The 20,819-nt window shown below is 35.9% G+C and overlaps 1 pseudogene; it reads right to left on the bottom strand.

Moving 5' to 3' along the window:
• Window positions 1-16,638: 16,638 nt before the first annotated feature.
• LOC116131017 lies at window positions 16,639-19,643 on the bottom strand (annotated as a pseudogene).
• Window positions 19,644-20,819: the final 1,176 nt, after the last annotated feature.

Consider the following 20,819-nt stretch of genomic DNA (forward strand, 5'->3'; position numbering starts at 1 on the left):
ACGTGTGTTCTTAGAATTTGTACGTGTTATCGTGTTTTATTTTAAATGAATCTTACTTGATTTAGTAAGTATAGTTTACCGTTTAAAGTTGAATAAAAATAATTTACATTCTTTGACAATTTACAAGAATTATTCTTTTAACACGTGTGCTTGATTAGGATAAGTGTTATTGTGTTATATACTCCTCAAATCCGAAATGATTTGACGGGAAATGATTTAATATACAGTAAAACCTCTTTATAGTCATAATAGTGGGACTAATTAATTTTATTACTATGAGGAGGTTATAATTCAATAGAGGTGTAGTTACAAAAATTTCTTATTTTATAATTCATATTTTAGTAGTACAATATTATGATTTGAATTCATGTTTTAATAGTATTATGATTTCAATTCGGCGCTTCAATTGTCTATTTTTCAAACAAATAGAAGATCGTATCTTAGAACCAGCAAAGATAAGTGTCCTTGATGGAATTGTAAATATAGTTACTATATGGTTAAACTGATGTGAAGCCACAAACAATTGATAATTGTTTTAAGCATTACAAAATTATGACCCCTGATGTCGATGAATTGCAAGTTATAAATAAAGTGGATGAGAAGAATCAAAGAGTCATTGTAGAATTGAGTGATCAGATTTGACAACCTCATTATACTAATCGAATGGATACTAATGTCTTCCTCAATCATTCAAATGAGCAACAATTCGTGTATACTTTAACTGAAGAAGAAATCATTGCTACAATTACACAAGAAAAGAAAGGAAATAATCATAAGAATGATAGTACGGAAATACAAAAAGTTTCGTGCCAAGAAGCTCCAAACATGCTTGAGAAGCTATAAATATTTTGGCTTGAACAAGAACATGTCCATGCTAGCGAGTAATGTACTCGCAAGTTAAACGATGTGATAATAACTCTAAAACATAAATCATTCTCTGTAATAGCCGCTTTCCACTCAAATACTCATAAAACATGTACATAATAAAATACATATAAAATAACATAAAAAGGTTGGGCCCAAATTTTTCTTTTATTAAATATATACATTCTTTAAATACAAAAAGTTGTATCATGTACAAAACATCAAAACAGGGTGGACAGTGTAGCCATTTCCCTTCGCTTGCCGACTCCCATCCGACCGTGTCCTCACATAGATCCTGCACAACATGAAAAACAACGGGGTGAGCACAACTAATGCTCAGTAAATAAATCCTCTACACATCTATCCCCGTAACTCTCTCTCTTTAATTCTTTCCTTACAACTTCTCATTCAATTTCTCTTTGGTACTTCTCTCTTTCTCTCTCTTTCTCTTTCTCTTAGAACTCTTTTCTATTAATTCTCTTTAGTAGTCACGGCCTCATCTTACCGGAGGCACGGCCGAGACTCGCTCCCACTCTACGTGACTTCTACTCATTTTAGCCGATCGGACTTGGTTATGCATGGATTCGGAACCCTTGGCCATGTGAGTGTATAATCTCTCTCTCGGGTACTCGGGTATAGCCCTCATCTGCATGCACTCTCACGGGCTACACCACTTCTCTATCTTATACTCATGCCGCTCTCTCAATGCGGCGTACATGCGGGAATACTCTACCCATTACTCATGGGTTCCCCATCGCATAACCTACTCTATTCTCTTTTCTCTTCGTTCTCTAGTGCTCATACTCTCTTTCTCTCTCTTTACTCTTAAAGTAGCTTATACTTACATTCTCTACTATGTCTCAAGCTACTTCTTAAGTGCATAAGAAAAATGTGTAAGAACAACTCATGCTCACTAATGCACTTATGAAATGCCAAATGCAATATTGCATCAAAATAGTCATTCTGCACAGGTTGCACTAAAAAGGGCATAACTTGCGTTATACATATCGGATTGCTACGGTTTTGGTCTCGTTTTAAAGCTAAACCACAGGGCTAAAACTTTGATGTTTTGGTCTCAGCCCAGTTCAATACGTAAAATGCCCAAAATTCACTTAGAAAGTAACGGCTGTGACAGGGCAGATTTCACCTAGGCATTTCCTCAAACAACTCATGTGCATACCCAAGCTCTACTTATCTATAACTCTACTATTCTCTTTAATCATCCAAAATGGGAGGAAAACTCCCTCATACAGTCATAGTTTCTGCCAAAGAAAACACTCCCAAAAATATTCATACACAACTCCTACAACTTCAACTAAATTTCACTCTCTCATCACACATTAAAAACACTTCTCATAATTTAATCATACCCAACAACTAGGACTAAGCACACATCTCATCTCAATTTTTCAGTAGGTATAACATATACATATATAGTTAAAATAAATCTCTACTCAAAAGCTTATTCAAAACTCAACTTGGTTGGATTTACTTACCTTGTGAGGGAATAACTTCTTTAACACTTTTCCTTTCCTTTGGTAGCTTGATTTCTCTCTACAACTTTAAACAACAACAACAACAACATAAGACTTTAACCAAAACATACTAAAACTCTCATCTAAAGCAAGAATCCTTACCTAGGGATGCTTTAGATTAAAAATCTACTCAAAACTACTCAAAAAGTCCTTGGAAATCTTGGAAGATTGGATGGAGAATTGAGAGAAGTTAGAGAATGGTTATGGCGGTGGAAATGAATGAATAAAAGGTTTCTCTACACTTTAACTCTTTTTAACTCATATTATAACCATCATTTCCCATTTTGCCCTTGCTCTTCCTTGGAAATTCCATTCATATCCTTTGATTCTTTGCAAAAACACCCTTATTACCAACACATTCTCTACTTAATTTCCTTACATTTTACTCCCCACTATTCCTACTAATTAGGGGTAGAATGGTCATTATGCCCCAAAAGAAGAATTCTCTAGAAAACTTAAGAAACTTGTTGTTAGGCTCTTCGCCGCGGCGAAGAACATTCCGTCGCCCCGGCGAAACACGGCAGAACCTACCCGTGGGTGCAGCACCTCATCGCCGCGGCGAAGATTCTCCTTCGCCCCGGCGAAGATTGGATTTCCAAAATTCACCAAATCTCAACCAATTTCAAAGCAAATACTTAACCAATACAACATACAAACTCAATTGAAACTGAATCAATGAACTTTTAAGTAATACAACAAATTTTAAATACGTACCTCAAGCGGGGCATTACAATTCTCCCCCCTTTAAAAGAATTTCGTCCCCGAAATTCACATGAATAACTCTAGAAAGCGAATTTGCATGTCTCGTTCTACCTCCCATGTCGCTTCTTCTACCTTGTGATTCCTCTAAAGGATCTTCACTAGCGGAATACTCTTGTTTCAGAGTTTTTTAATCCTTCGATCTAGAATCTGTATTAGACGTTCCTCATACACAAGGTTCTCTGATAACTCAACATCCTCTACACTCAGAATATGGGAGGGATCACTTACATACTTTCGTAACAATGAGACATGGAACACATTATGCACCTTGTCCAGACTAGGGCGAAGTGCCAATCTGTATGCAACTTTACCCACTCGTTGCAATATTTCGAACGGACCTATGAATCTCGGTGCTAACTTTCCTTTGCTCCCGAAGCGCATTACTCGTTTATAGGGGAAAACTTTCAAAAATACCTTATTACCCACTTGGAATTCCACTTCTTTCCTCTTTAAATCGGCATAACTTTTCTATCGTTCTTGGGCTTGTTTCATTCTGTTCCTAATTAATCTTACATCCTCTATCATCTTCTGAGTCATCTCTGGCCCAAGAGCGGTACGTAACTCATCTTTTTCATCGATCTCATCCCAATGTAGTGGAGACCTGCATCGTCTACCATACAAAGCCTCGTAAGACGCCATCTTAATCGTAGACTGATAACTGTTGTTGTAGGCAAAATCTACCAATGGTAACATTTCATGCCAGGACATTCTATAATTCATACAGCAAGCTCTCAACATATCCTCAAGCACCTGATTTGTTCTTTCTGTTTGGCCATCCGTCTGAGGATGATAGGCAGTACTAAATGCCAAACGGGTACCCAAATTCCTCTGTAAACTCACCCAGAAAGCTGAAACAAATCTGTAATCCCTGTCTAACACTATGATCTTGGGTACACCATGTAACCTGACTATCGCTTTCACATAAATTTGAGCCAACTGATCCGAGGTGGTACTCTCCTTTACTGGAAGAAAATGGGCAGACTTAGTTAATCTATCCACAATCACCCATATAGCATTATAACCTCTCTGTAACCTAGGGAGACCTGTGATGAAATCCATTGAAATACTCTCACATTTCCACTCCGGAATACTAAGGGGCTGAAGCAAACTTGACGGCCTTTGGTGTTCTGCTTTCACCTGTTGACATGTCAGACATTTAGTTACAAACTCTGCTATGTCTTTCACATTGGTCCCATTAATTAATTATGAGCTGACCAATTGCGACCTACCATGTCTAGGTTGTGAGAAAAGATTGTTGGTGTAGTATAACTCATCTACCTAGTATAGGCCTCTTTGGAGTCCTTGTAATAACAATATCAATCAAGTTCTTATACTTGCATTATCAACCTTGGTTATAGCACCTCGATCAGTCCGCCAACTAGTATCCAATATAATGATCGATCTCCAGATTGGACGCACTAGCTTTATCAAGAGTAGGAACGGAGACACCAAGGGCTCAGTGGGGGCTCATAGAAAATGTTGTTAATATCCTTCTAAGTGTATTCTTAAGAATAAAAACCTTTTATTTTATTTCATGAAGCAGTCTCAATTCATATGACCACTACTTCTCTTTTTCTCTCATACCTTCACAATATTTTAAACTTTTTTATTTTCATTTTTACTTGTGATTGCATATAGACTATAGAGTACATAAGCAAAATAACTAATAGAGTTGGTAGATGTTAAGGGTTAAAAGTTGGATGACAATTAATTTATATTGTTTTCAACACGTAAGAGGCAAGAACAAGGGGTGGAGTCAAGCAACTTATTCTGGGGATTCAAAGAATGAGGAGGTTAGAGAATTAGCAAGTTAGATTAATGGATATAAATTTTGAAATATTTATAACCCTGGAAAAATCTGTCGGCAGCTACTATTCCTTAAAATAAATAATAATAAAATCAAATTTAATTTAACATGGCAAACAAATAACAAGTATATATCTAGTGTGGCTAGGCCTCTTTGGAGTCCTTGTAATAACGATAGTAATCAAGTCCCTATACAATAAGAACTTGCCTTATTAACCTTTTGTTGAAGTGAAGATTGAAACAGTGTCACTTTGGGGATTAAGGAATGCTACCATTTTGAGCTAATTTGTGTTGAATCCTAGTCGTTGATCCAATGGCTGAAGTCCTTCAATTTGGTCAATGGTATATAAGCGCTTGAGCAGTCAAATTTTGGTGCTCTGCGATTATTGTCTCTATTTAATATAAATTGCTCTCTATTAGGGTTTATTCGTGTGTGATAAATCTTTGTAACTTGGGTTGTTGAGTGATTAGGATAGTCATTCTAGGAGGGTATTGTTGCTCTCATTCTTAGGGTTTCCTGGTGAGATTCCCTATGGTTAAGTTGCTAAGAAGATTTCTTGTAAACTGTGAAGAGTGTGATCTTCAATTGTAATTGATCTTGTTGGATCTTGATCTCAAGAAATAGTGTAGTGGGCTTACCCATTTCCAGAGCTCAACGTGGATGTAGCTTATCCAATTTGGATAAGTGAACCACGATAATTTTGGTGTTATGATTGTTCTTAATTTGTTGTGTGTTTGTGTTTGATTAATTCGATTGAGGTATAACAGTGGTATCAGAGCCTAAAGGCGTTAGGATTGATTGATTTATTGAATCGTAGATTGATCTAGGGTTTTTTGGAAATTCTAGGGTTTGTCAAAATTTGGGACTTTTCAAATTGAGTCATTCCTTAGTGATCTAAAGTTCTCGGATTAAAGATTCAATTGTTAAATCATCGATTTGAGAGGTTCCTTGAAGATTTGGGGTTTTTTTGTAAACTCACATAGGAATCTTTTCATCTCTAGGGTTTCAATTAGGGTTTCTTGAAACAAAGACAATTCTTAAACACAACACAAACGCTTACACGATGACCACCATTCGATTGGAAATCACATAATACGATGGAAAGATAGATTTCGACAGTTGGAAGAAGAAGATGAAAGTGCTTCTCTTGCACAACAAGGTGGGGATTACACTCGAAAAGGACACGACGAAGTGGCCAGAGGAGAAATTGAAGAAGAAGGATGAGATTAATGAGGAGGCATACAATCTCATCGTGATGAACCCATCAAATAGTGTTCTGCGGAAGGTAGATGGGCTAGAAACTCCACTAGCCCTATGAGGTAAACTCGAAACCTTGTATGCATTACAGTCAGCACCAAACTTGCATTATTGAATGGTGCCTTATTTTCTTATAAAATGGATAGTGCTAGGTCTATTGAGGATAACTTAGACGAATTTTTAAAGATGACCTTGATCCTTAAAGGAACTTACCAAGAAGTAGGGGACACTAGTTTACCAATGATCTTACTGAATTCTTTAACTGATGAATACCTAGTAGTAAAGAATGCCTTTCAGTATTCTGGAACTGTATCTAGCATGGACTTAATAATAGCAGGACATAAAGCTAGGGAACTAGAACTGAAAGTCCAAAAGAGGGCAAGTAGCAATCTGTTTGTAAGAAGTAGGCCTAAATCCAGCCAAACAAGAAAGAGTAACTAGTATCATCAAGGGTCTAGGAACAAGAAGAAGGGGAAGGGTAATAACAAACCTAAAACAGAGACAGGAAAATGTTTTTCTATAATAAAATAGGGCACATAAAGAAAACTATTTTGAAGGGATAAAGAAACAAAAACAGGGAAACACTAAGAGCAACCTAGCCTCTATTAAGAACCAATTAGATGAGCTTGAAGTCCTTCCAGTGTCAACATTTGACAGTACTAAGGAATGGGTCCTAGACTCAGGCATCTCTTTCCATATGAGCCCAAATAAGAACTGGTTTAAGGAACTAGAAACACATGAAAATGAGGCTGTCTTTATGGGAAACAGTTAGGCTTGTTATGTTAAGGGAATAGGTAGTGTGATTGACAACGTGTCGTAAACACTACAAAATTAATAAACCTTACTTCTAATTATTAATTAGTAGATAGCATGAGTAAGGGTCGATCCCATAGGGAAGTAGTAGAATCTAAATTCCAATTATTTTAAAAAAAATCCTAGATAACCAAATTGACCTAAATAACAAAAATATAAACCGAGGGTTTGTAAAATCAAGGACACTAATTAATTACCAAAACAAAATTATGAATGAAAATCAATATAAAAACAACTTCAGTTCTCGGTTCAATCTCATCCTCACAATCAATGTATATTCTCAATTGCAACACTATCCTACCCTTTCATGGAAGTATCAACCCTGGCAGTAACAAGCTCTACTACCTGAATTCCCCTTAATTCTCACTAATGAAACATGCTATTTAACAGTCTTTAACCATTAGATAGCATAGAAGAAGCTCTCTAGATTTAATGTAATGGTTGCTTTAAGTTCCAATGAAATAGGTTAATCTAAGCAACAATCTCACAAGCTCGGATTATCTAACCTAAGTTTTTTTTTATTCAAGTAATAAAATAGAAAGTTTGTCCACAATCTTTTATTACTAATTGTTACTTTGTGATTAGGAATAGATCGATTACGTAATACAATCCCTAATTCTAGCAATCAATATCAATTCAATCAATTACCAAACCTGAAGTAAATTAAACGAATCAAATATCACATTCTATTAAAACAGAATAACATAAATCAAATCCATAGAAAGGTAAGAAATAACATTACTTTATCAATTAGACCATTGACATGTGTTAGGAATTGAAATCCCTTGAACTGAATTGAAAGAGTTTAGCCAAACATTGTAAATTTAGAATAACAAGTGTTTTTGAATAAATCCCCTCGTGTGTGTGTTCTCTCTCCCATAAAAACCTAATGTTATATTTATAACCCCTTCAAATAACCCTAAAAATGTGTGTACAGCCTCCCAAAAGGTTTACAACTCAAATTCCTAAATTGTAGACATTGAGTCCTACTTAAAACAAGGTGACTAGTTTTCTGCTAGAACTTGTGAGCTGATTTCGGGTCAGAAAACAACTGAATTTGGGCCTGATTATAAGCTTTCCAACAAATCTTTAGGCTTCTCAATTGGACTTCTATAACTCAAGTTATAGCCCAATTATTGACCAGTGCCCAAGCTGTAATGAGATTGGATCTTCTGACTTCAATGTAAACTTTGAGTACCCAAATCTACTAGGATTAAAACATGCAAGCCCAATTTGGAAAGCTCAGGATGTCTACTTCAAATATCAAGAAGACTCTTTCTTATTCTAGAACTCTAAGATTGTCAAAGTCTCCACTGAACCTTCAGAGGTCGAATCTGGCAATGTCTGAAAACTACACATTATGCTCCATTTTCATTCGCATGCCTCCATTCCTTTCCTAATTCAGAAAATGCATTAATCAGCTCATTTAATCACAAAATATATCACAAAGATTAATGTAAAGGAATTGAAAATATCAATTATTGAACACTTATCAGTGACTCTAAAACTAAGTGATGGAAAACTTATAAAACTGACCAAGGTCAGGTATATACCTGATCTAAAGAGGAACCTTATATAGGGAGCCTGGATGAGGCTGGATGTTCCTATAGGGCTAGTAATAGTTGCTTGAATGTGTATAGAAATCAAAATCTTGTTCTTAAAGGGGAAAAAGAAATGGTCTTTATATCCTATGTGGAGATTTTTATCCTAAATGTTTCAATATTGTATTGCTTTCAACTAATCTATCTGTGACTGAAAAATGGCAGCCGAGGATGGGACATATAAGTCAGAAAGGTATGAACATACTTAATAGCCAGGGGATGTTTGGTAGGGATACTGTCTCTAACTAAGAATTATGTGAAAACTGCGTGTTAGGGAAACAACACATGTTGAGTTTCTCAAAGGGAACTTACCTTGCCACAAACTGCCTAGAATACCTACATTCTGGTCTTTGGGGACCTGAAAGAATCAAGTCCCATGGTGGAAACAGTTACTTCTTATCAATAGTTGATGACCACAGAAGGAAAGTTTGGATTTATCTCCTGAAAACCAAAGACCAAGCCTTAGCCAAGTTTAAAGAGTGGAAACTGTTAGTGAAAAACTAGTTAGATAGGAAGGGTGAAGGCCTTAAGAACAGATAATGGGCTAGAGTTTTGCAATACTGAGTTTGACACATTCTATAGAGAGTAAGGTATCCTGAGGCATATGACTATTGCTAGGACCCCTCAGCAGAATGGGGTGGCTGAGAGAATGAATGGAACCTTATTGGAAAAGGTTAGGTGCCTATTGTTCACCTTAGGGCTACTAAACACCTTTTGGGGGGAAGCATTAGCCACAACAACCTATTAGTAAATAGAAGTCCATCAACTGCCATAAATGATAAATGTCCTGAAGAAGTTTGAGGGGTATTCCCCTATTCCCCTGTAAAGTTACTACCATTGATCAAAGACCCCTTAGTAACCCTGAAACATCTCCTAATCTTACTAATTGTACACAAATTAAAATGGAGCCTATGACATAGCAACCAAATTCTCCCCAACCAGACTTAGAGCCACCACCAGAAGCTGAAGCAGAAAAAATTGTCCTTGACCAATAAAAAGAAGAAGTTGTAGAAGAAACCATAGAACCCCAACCTGTTGACCTACAACAGTACCAATTTGCAAGGGACATAACCAGGAGAGAGGTAAGGCCACCAGCCTGATATTCATATGCAGATATGATATTTACTGCTTTGCTTACATGTACTATAATACCCACATTCAGAAATATGGTAGGAAGTATTTTATAGTCATAGTGAATATATTTAGAGGAATTCCATAAAAGTTTCAATAGGGGCCAAATGGTCATTTCACACAGAATCACGTGTTTAAGTGAAAAGTGAGTATGATAAATATAATGTATTAAGTGTGTTAGCCATGAGAATAGAGTGGTAGAAAGATTATGGAAAATACACGTGGTGTGATGCCGAGATAAATACGTGTTTGTAAAGTAATAGAAATAAATTAAAGAATAAGGGTAAAATGGTCTTTTCACTCACAACTAGATGAAAGAGTGGAGAGTGAAAATGACCAAGAACATGTGTTAAATCCATTGAAAGTGAGGGTATATCGATAAATGCACGTGTGACATAATTCCCAAGTCATTGTCATCCCTTGGGCACGCCACCTTCTTCCCCCATTTCTCCTCCATTTCTTCAAAGTCTTCCAAGAGAATTACATGAGGATTCATGCCTAAGTGAATATATATTCATTTTGTGGTTTTCTAAGGTAATAATTTTAGCAAAAGTTTGTGATTTGTGTTTTATAAGTATGAGTTCTCATGAATTTATGTGTTTTTAGCATGAATCAATGGAGAAAGTGAGCAAAGGAAGCAAAAAAAAAAAAAAAAAAGGATTCTTGCAAGAAAAAGGTAAGTAAACCTAATCTAAGCTTTAATTTGAGTAGTATATGTGTAAGTTGATTCTTGAGTGTTTGTGTATGATGTATGATAAGAAGTATTGGTTGTTTCGATGCTTGTTTGATGGAGAATAATGTGTAGAAATTCAGCCAAGATGAGTAGTTATGTAGATGTGATGTTTTGGTTGAACTTTGGATGAAATTTTGATGAGTTGATGTTGGAATTTGGAATTGTCGAATCCGGCCAGATTTGAAGTTAAGTTTGTGAGTTTTTGCTCCAATTTTGGTGGATTTGGAGAGATGCGGAAGTGTGGCCAACAAAGTATTTGTATTTGCATGTGCATGTGAATTGTTTGATGAAAATTCAAAGAGAAATGCATGTGTGAGTTTGTTAAATCTTGTTGAAGAAATTGTTTGGGAAAGGAAAGAATTGGAGTTGAAAGGTTATGTTAGACTTAACCAAGTGTATGTTTTAGTATTCAAGAGTGCATTTTGTTATGCCAAAATTTAGAATAACACTTGGTTATGTTAGTTCAATGAAATGAATGACCTTTAGTGCAGGGTTCAAGTTGCTTGAACTTTTAGCATTAGTTAGAATGGCATATTGTATTTAGTAATTGAATTATGAGTTTTGAAGCTTATGACTTCAGAAAAATGATGGCAAGAATTGCATATTAAATTGTTGTAATAGTGTAGTATTGATGATAGTAAAAGATAGGTGATTATATTATATATTGTCAAGCTTGTATGCTTGAAATTAGAAAGATCATTCAAAGAATGGCTTGGCCAAATAAGTATATTGTTGTTTCTTGTTTTGAGATTAGTTACAAATAACATGTAATAAGTGATTTTATTGTAAAAAGAATAGAAAAGCTTTCCCAAGTATAAATATCAAAGAAACATCAAAGAAATAGAAGTTTAGTTTATATATTAAATACATGACCATTTTAGAAATTGATTGGTATGAGTATAGTTTTCATGCCTTATTATATATTACAAGCTATAGAATTGTGCTAGAAGATCTTGAGAATATGTTGTATTGGCCAAAAGTTTAGTTAAGAATGTTAGAAAGAAATTAGAATTTAGCCAAAGTATATATGTTGTGCCATCTATTAGATTGAATTTACAATTATTAATATAACAATATAGATTAATGTATAGAATGTAGCCAAAAGAAAAAAAGAAAGAAGGGCATGTATACAATGTTGATGGTCATTTTAAGAGAATGAAAATTTATGGCATTAAGATTTGTATTTAGAAAGTTGTACAAGGCATGTTTGTTACATTAGAAAAATATTAGAGAGTTGTTTAATGACATGGTTATGTGATATATAAGTTTGAGAAAATCTAGTAGTATAATTGGGCAAGTTAGTAGACTTAATGCCTAAGTTGTGGCATAGTTTTTCTAGAAGAAATTAGATTGCCCAAAATGTAGAATTCATTCCCTAGTTGAATTGTGCTGTTTTAATATCTCACTAATAGAATTATGAAAGAGTAGAATTTGTGAGAGATAATGTACTTGTATATGTGTACATTTTATATAGCATGATAGAATTAAAGAATTATGTAGAAATTATAGAATCGCGTACATACACACGATGCATAGAATTCAGAAATAAAGAATAAAATAGAAAATGTTTAATTTAAGCGTGTTACTAGAATAGAACTTTGAGCTTTCTAGAAAAGTATAGAAATAAAAGCCTTAGAATTAATAGAATACATGCCAGAGTCAGATACGTATTTTGGGATCATGCATAGATAGCATATAAATGCATGACATAGCATAGCATATATTTTAGAAATTTTAAAATTATTGGAAAATGTCTAGCTAGGTATTTTGCAGATTTACAGAGCATGTTTTCAGAGGGCTGTTGCGATGGGGAACCTGTGAGCATTCACTGCGTTAGCTAGTGGTGACAAAGATGCAAAAGTTTCCCACATGCACGCCGCCATCAGTGAACAGCATCAGAATAGAAAACAGAATTGTACAGTTCGCCAGAAGTGCATGTGGATGAGGACTGTACCTGGAAAGAATTTTAGAATACGCTCACACAGCTAGGGTTCCAAATCCATGTCTCAGCCTAGTCCGATCGGCAAACTAGAACAGAATACAAAAAGAATTTCAGAAAGAAAGAAAAATAGAATAAGAAATAGAATACAGAAAGAAAGAAAAATAGAATAAGAAATAGAAAACAGAAAGAATTTCAGAAAGATAGGAAAAAGATTAGAAAAGAATCTTCAGAAAGAATACAAACATGATCATTTGCATATGCATCAGACATTTTATGTGCATTGCATCTTATGCGTTTATGCATAGATTAAACAATTTATTTTATGATTGCGTGTCTGACTAGCCAAGAAAATAAAATAGAAGCCCACAAAAATAGAGAAGAAAAGAAAATAGAAGCCTACGAGAATAGAAAAGAAATTAGAGATATACAAGAAAAAAAAAAGAAATTAGATACATGCTAGAAAAGAACAGAAATTAGAAACATGACAAATAGCAAGAAAACTTAGTGATTTGTTGAGTAGAGAAAGAAACATAAAGTTATAATCTAGTGGAAAAGAGAAATGAAATGATAAAGAATGGCACAACAGTAGAAGCATTTAGAAAGATTTGAGAAAAATAGAAGAGTGCTAAGTAGTACACCTGAAATAAAGAGAGAAAACAAGTAGAAATTTAGAAACAGTCACCCCGTTGCTTTCCTTATTTTTGCAGGTATTAGATTATAGTGGTCGGGAGACGTCAAGCTGGCGAGAGGATTGCACACACTGTCTCAGTGAAGAAATTTAACGTGGATTTATATATGTGAGAAATAATCTTTGTGTAATAGTATGTTATAACTGGATTAAGGATAAAAATTTTAGACGAACACCCTTTTTAAACTAGAAATTCGTTGGATTCTCTCTATAGGATACTCAGTGAATACTTGCCTAGTGAGACATTACATTTTTGGTTTCAGAGCAACATTTTGGAGACCTTAAGATGCTTTCTGAAAGAAAGTTAGATTAGAAGCTGGTTAAGAAAAGTGACAGTGTGCCTCTCAAGCCCCAATGACGTGCTCCGTAAGCTGACCGTTGTAATTAATTTTCTTTTTACTTGTGTGGGTTGATTGTTATTGATGATTAATAGTAGTTATGTTATTTGATCCGATAGTAAGAATCAGTAGAGAATGTGGGTGAGATGCCTAATCCCGCTAGGGTTTGTACACATGGGTTTAGACGAAGCAGGGTTGCAGTCTCATATATTTAGTAATGGGTAGCAAGATCAGTTTTGAAAGTAAGCCTCTAAGTTAGCAAGATCAGTTTTGAATCCAATGATTGCAAACCCATTGGGAAGTTAACCCTAGAAAGAAAAAACTTGAAGGTAAGTAGGCGCAAGGCCTGCATACTGGTTCAGAGAGAATGGTAGCCTATTAGAGATGTGGTACAGTAAGAGACTCACACTTAAGAATGGTACTGTGCCAGCCACTAACATTAGTTACAAATCCGTGGGGTTCTGGAGAACTATGATTAGTTAACCAATCCGGATAAAGTTGTTAAAACGGGGAGAGGTAAGTATGAATCTAGTTATATTAAGTATCCCCGATTGAGAGGATTATTTTGAGTATAAATTTCCTAGGGAGACATAAAGTAGAGAATGAGTACCATTAGAGAATAGTGAGATTCAATTTAGATGACTGTGATAAGTTCAGTTTTAGAAAAGGGCCATCAGTTAGTGTGATGATCAGTAATATGAGGGCCAAGAAGCAATTGAGAAAAAGATGAATGAAGTATTTTTGCCCAAATGGTGCATAGCAAGGTAGTTCCCAATCTAGAGATCAAAGATGTGTTAGTAGTCTGGCAGTTTTTAGACATGTTCCCGGATAAGTTATCGAGGTTGGTTCCCAGAGAGAGATAGAGTTTAGCATTAAATTGGCCCCCAGGATAGCACCAATTCCTAAGGCTCCATACTGAGCGGCCTCAGTAGAACTCTAGAAATTAAAGGAGTATTTCTAATAATCTTCTAAGCAAGGGTTTCCTCTAACCTAGCTAGTCTCCCTAGGGTGCACCAATCTTATTTAGTGGAATAAATAAATAATAATGGATCACTCTAGATGTGCATAGACCCCTTGAAAGCAGAATAAGATGACGAGGAAAGAATCTAATTCCCGTGGCTTCATATGGATAAATAGAAGTGGTGCCAAAAATTTAGAAGAATAATTAGTTGACAAGTGATGCCACAAGATAATAAGTTGGTGAGTGCAAAAGAGATATATTACTCTATGAGTAACCATAAAAGTAGATAAGAATGGTTAGCCCGAATATATGCCGGANTCTAAACCTCAAGCCCACAATAAAGGTATCAAATCTAGGGCCCAACATACTATTTCCTTAGGTATATCGAATATCCTGACTATCCTTCTGGCATATATTCGAGCTAACCATTCTTATCTACTTTTATGGTGACTCATAGAGTAATATATACATATACATATATGTATATGTATATATACATATATGTATATATGTATATATACATATATGTATATATGTATATATACATATACATATATGTATATGTATATATTACTCTATGAGTCACCATAAAAGTAGATAAGAATGGTTAGCTCGAATATATGCCAGAAGGATAGTCAGGATATTCGATATACCTAAGGAAATAGTATGTTGGGCCCTAGATTTGATACCTTTATTGTGGGCTTGAGGTTTAGAAGAAGCAGATATAACATTTGCTTCTATTTTGATTTAGATGAGGAGTTGCCTATATACCTCCTGCTGTATGTTGATGATATGTTGCTAATTAGCAGGTGATAAAGACACCAGAAAATCTACAACTGCCTACTATTTCACACTTGGAGGAAACTGCATAAGCTGGAAATCACAGTTGCAGCCTATTGTAGCACTCTCATCGACTGAAGTTGAGTACATGGCTATAGCAGATGTGTTTAAGGAGGCTGTTTGGTTGTAGGGAATGATGTCAGAGGCAAACTTTTTCAATGGGAAGGTCAAAATTTACTCAGACAGCCAGTGTACAATTCACGTGAGTAAAAATCCAGTCTATCACAAAAGGACCAAGCATCTAGATGTTCGTTTCCATTTTGTGAGAGATTTGGTTGCTTAAGGAGTTGTTGAATTGAAGAAAGTTGCCACTGAAGAAAATCCAATAGATATGGGCACAAAGATAATTGCTCCAGCAAAGTTCAGGCACTGCTTGAAGTTGCTATCAGTGGAGTGATCAGAAGTGCCAAAAAGCTATGAGGGATATGGCTTAGAGTAAGTTGTAGTACAGGAGTTCCAAGTTTTCAAGGTGGAGATTGTTGAAGTGAAGATTGAAACAGTGTCACTTCGGGGATTAATGGAACGCTGTCGTTTTGAGCTAATTTGTGTTGGATCCTGGTCGTTCATCCACAGCTGAAGTCCTTCAATTTGGTCAATGGTATATAAGCGCTTGAATAGTCAGATTTTGGTGCTCTGTGATTATTGTCTGTATTGAATAGAAATTGCTCTCTGTTAGGGTTTATTCGTGTGTGAGAAATCTTTGTAACTTGGGTTGTTTGAGTGATTAGGAATGTCATTCTGGGAGGTTACTCTTGCTCTCATTCTTAGGGTTTCCTGGTGAGATTCTCTAGGGTTAAGTGCTGAGAAGATTTCTTGTAAAGTGTGATCTTCGGTTGTAATTGATCTTGTTGGATCTTGATCTCAATAAGTAGTGCAGCAGGCTCTCCCATTTTCGGAGCTCAATGTGGATGTAGCTTCCAATTTGGATTAAGTGAACCATGATAATTATGGTGTTGTGATTGTTCTTGATTTGTTGTGTGTTTGAGTTTGATTGTTTGATTAATTCAATTGAGGTATAACACCTTTGTTATAGTACCTCCCATCAATATACTGACTAGTCTCTGATACAACAATGCTTTTTCAAAAACATATAGCATATATATACTTGTGTCATTTTTTTTTCATTCAAATTGATTAGACCAAGATTACTATTTTATGTTGGGTGAAGATCGGGGACTTGCTTGATAGATAATGTTGTACAACCCCTGCTTGTCAGCACATCTAAATAGATATTGTCTATTTTGTACCTAACTTATATGGATTTGCTTTTAAGCTTCACACAATTATTTTTCACCTTATTTAAAGAGACACAAAACTTATAAATTGACTCATCTCTTATTTTGCTAAAGATGTAGAATGCGGCAATTATTAATTAATAGCTTTATTTATCATATGAAATAATGAAAAGCCTTGAGTACATTATAAAATGGGAGCACAAGACACCCTTATTTAAACTTAAAGCCCATCAGAAACCTGTAGCAACTCTTTCAGGCAAAAGTTAATTGATACTTCTGCGCTTTACTTGGCGAGAAGATACCAAAATGCTGCTCAGTCCTAGCTGGTTTTAGGTTCTCATCAAACAGGGCAAACAAATATGTTTCAATAGCCTTTCCAGTCTTCCTGGGTGTCCCTGTGTTTCCATTCACATGACCAATCAAATTCCTATAGTAAGTTCCTACATTTTCCATAGTGGCTCCAGGATTTCCTTCTGATGGCCACCCACTTTCTGATATAACAATCTCCAAATTGGGGGCACCAGCCTTTTCCAAAGCGGCATACTGAGCATCTGTTAGCGCATCGAACAGATTCTTGTATTGATATTGATTATCTCTTACTACAACTTCTGGAGCCGTAAACAACGCGTAAGGCAGGCTGATTTGCGCGGTGTTTATTGATGTAGGCAAAATAAGGGTACACATTGACAAAGAGTGGAGCTCTATTTTGTGCCAGGAATTGAATTATGGGGGTGATGTAGGAGCTCGCTTCAGGACTGAAAGTTCCCGCGGACGGAGGCGAGGGATTGACTACCAAGGTAGTGTCGATTGAGGTTGAAACCTTGATCAGGCCTTGTAAATTCGTTGCAGCTATCACGCTGTAAACGTTTTTCATTGCGGGTAAAACAAACTTAGCTTCTGCATCAGCAGGGTGGATTTCATTTCCGTTTGCAATGTATCAGAATTTGACATCAGCAGAGTATGCCAGGACACTTTGTTGGACCCAATCTCCCGCTTTTGTAGAATCTGTGAGGTCCTGGAGTTTGTCTTTCGGGACGTCAAGGATGAGTTGAATGTTGGATCCCTTCAGGGCTTGGAGGGTTGCTTGATCCGTGTTAGGAAGTAATGAAATCTGACCGTTGATTGTAGATGATGTGTCAGGGAGTTAGTTTTATTTCTGTTACAGTGCACGTGCAAAATATATGCAGTGCGCATGTATATATAAAATGCTTTACGCATGTATCATGCGTAATCATCATCAATAATATAGATCTGAATTTTCTCTCTCTTTTGCTCTGTTTTTCCTGCGTTTTCTGTTAGTGTTCTGAGTTGGTATCAGAGTTGATACGATGGTAATGGTCTAGAGACACTGCCTTGTGTGTAATGAGGAGGAGGAGGAGTAGGAGCAAAAGTGTATTGTCCTTATGTTAAAGATGCAGATGATCTTATAAAACCAGGTGGATTAAAGTTGCCTCTGACATAAGAATTGTTGGAGTTGTCGACTACTTCAGCATTAATGGGTAACAGAGACGCACTCGGGGGTCCCACAAGTGGGTATGTATTCTCTTTATTTGGTGCTGCTGTTTGTTGGATGAGTAAGAGGCAAAGTATTGTGGCTTTGTCATCGACTGAGGCAGAGTACATGGCATTGACACATGCTGGCAAGGAAGCTATGTGGCTTCGAAGATCGAGTTTAGAGCTTGGTTTCAAGCTTGATGCTGTGAAGATTGGATGTGACAATCAAGGGGCTATTTACTTAGCCAAGAATCCTGCCTTTCATTTGTGATCAAAACATATTGACATACATATTACCATTTCATCAGGCAAAAGGTGGAGGAAAAATTGGTGTTGTTAGAGAAGGTTGATACATTTGTTAATGCTACAGATTTTCTTACCAAGGCTGTGAGCTTTGCAAAGTTTACATGGTGTGTTGATGAGGTAGGCCTTCGTTGTGTGAAGTTTTCGCCAAGTGGGAGAATGTTGGAGTTGTCGACTACTTCAGCATTAATGGGTAACGGAGACGCACTCGGGGGTCCTCGGGGGTCCCCGAGCCCGTAGGCGGTTTTGGGCTTTTCCATGTATAACCGCTGTAGGATTTCTTTTAAGTTATTAATTCCTTTTTGGGTTGGGCTTAGGAATAAGAATCCTTGTAAAACTAGGTTTAATCTCTTAAACCTAGTATATAAACATACTTTTCTCTTGTTATGGGTGTGAGAGTAATTCATTTATTGTAACATTCATTGTAAACGAGAGAGATGAGACATATTGCAATAATATTGACTCAGCTGGACGTAGCCCACATTGGGTGAACCAGGGTAAATCGCGAGTATTATTTTTCTTTGTTGACTGTTTGTTTTGTTTTACTATTATATTTTGTTCCTGTTGTTTTCTCTATTTCGTTCAAGAATTATGTCCAGTAAAATTTACATCAAACCGATGGATCGTAAATTCGCATCTGCCCAATGTTATGTGCTTTGTAGAGGCTCACAACGTCAGCTTGTGATGGCAAATTGTTACCATTTCTTCCATAGCATACGCCTATGGCACCTGCAAAAAAATTAGAAGTACTTTTGAGATTGTAGTGCTTTATGTGTAAATTCTCGAAGTGCTTTTGAACATGATGAAAACAATTGAGAGCCTTAACCTGTTAGTAGAAACTATTAACTAAATAAACAGAAATAATTACAGATCCTTGGCACAGATTCTAAAGACATCATATTGCTTTTATCTTTTGAAATCTCATAGTATTAACTAATTAATTAAATAACCAAGAATAATACTACACGTATAAATTTAGTATACAAACTCTTAATGTATAAACATGTAACACAAAACAATCTGTTCACTGAATATATATATCAAAGGTATAGTAATGTAATTTTTAAGACATCAAATACAATTAGTCAAAATCTTTTGAAAAGTCTCAGTATTAACTATTGAGAGTCTTTCTTGACGTGTATCTTTAAACACAAGTTAAAATAATCTCCAACAATTAAATTGAATAAAATGCTAATTTGTTAGAGAGAGAGAGAGAGAGAGAGAGAGAGAGAGAGAGAGAGAGACCTGATGCTCCTATATGGGACATCAAAAACCCAATGAGCAACAACATTGTAACCCTGAAAGATTTTTCACTTGCAGAATAAGAGGAGAAAGCCATGGATAAGAAAAATAAAATAAAAACCGAAGTTAATTCTTCTCTGGGCACAATCGTTTAGTTAAGCATCCACCTCTACATATAGCTGCTGGCAACAAGTCCTTCCCTTAGAAGAGATCCAATATTTCAAACCTCAGTCTTGACTAATCAGTTCCAGATATTTTGTCAATTACTCCATGGAATTTTATAGCACCAAGACTTTTCAAATTATATATTAAGTTGAATAAAGACAAGTCAAATTCAGTGAATCACATAATCTGTTATAATTGGTGGCAAAGTTATTTACAATTTTCCTTTGCATTTCTAGACTCTGAAGAAAAGTCTTTGGGCTGCCTGGTGGCTAACCTTCAAAATTAAGCATGAGCCAAACCTGAAAAACATGGACCAGAAGTTACAGGTTAAGGGTCCAGTTAAGGGCCAGGATTCATTGAGTTTTCCACAAGTTAGAGTTGACTGACCTGACTAATCTGGTTTCTCGTAAGTGTTCGACATTGCCACAAGGTCAAGTCCATATCTGGTCGGAAAAATTTTCATGTGTCACTTTCCTTGTTTCACTCATTTATTGGATGTATATTCTAACTCAGGGAAAATTCTTCTATCAGTTTTCTTCGATGAAGTTTTTGCAACTAAGAGTTCACATTAAGGAAATTATGTTAAGGAAATTATGCTAAGGTGTTATATATATATATTGTAATAGCACATGCTAATAGATCGACAAAATATTACATGTTTTGGATCCCACCTTAATTGATTTTCTTTAATTAAGCAAACGTCTTTCATATAAAACACGTGACTTAGTTATAAGGACCCAAGGTTTATAAATAGATCAAAGTTTTCATTTTCTAACGATGTGATGTGACAAAGATTCTCTTATATGCCTAAAAAATCAAGGCTGATGGGAGCTTACGTCAATAGGCGCCAATCAGAGTTCAGAAAGGCTTTGTGCCATCCAAGAGCTGCCACATCGTCCAAAGACAAAAAGACTATGGCTGTCATCAACTTGATAGATTCAGGTTTTGTCTATGAGTGGATGGGAGCTGCCCACTTGTCTAAGCCCTAGGCAGCTTGAGGACATCTCCTACGTTATTAGCCAATGGAAGGCAAGGAAAGACTTGCGTGATACCTGTCCACTTGCAGATTTGTAATCATTTTCTTGAATTCCTCTACTATAAATAGAGG

This window comes from Pistacia vera, unplaced genomic scaffold (assembly GCF_008641045.1).
Source record: "Pistacia vera cultivar Batoury unplaced genomic scaffold, PisVer_v2 Contig227, whole genome shotgun sequence".
Classification (NCBI taxonomy): Eukaryota; Viridiplantae; Streptophyta; class Magnoliopsida; order Sapindales; family Anacardiaceae; genus Pistacia; species Pistacia vera.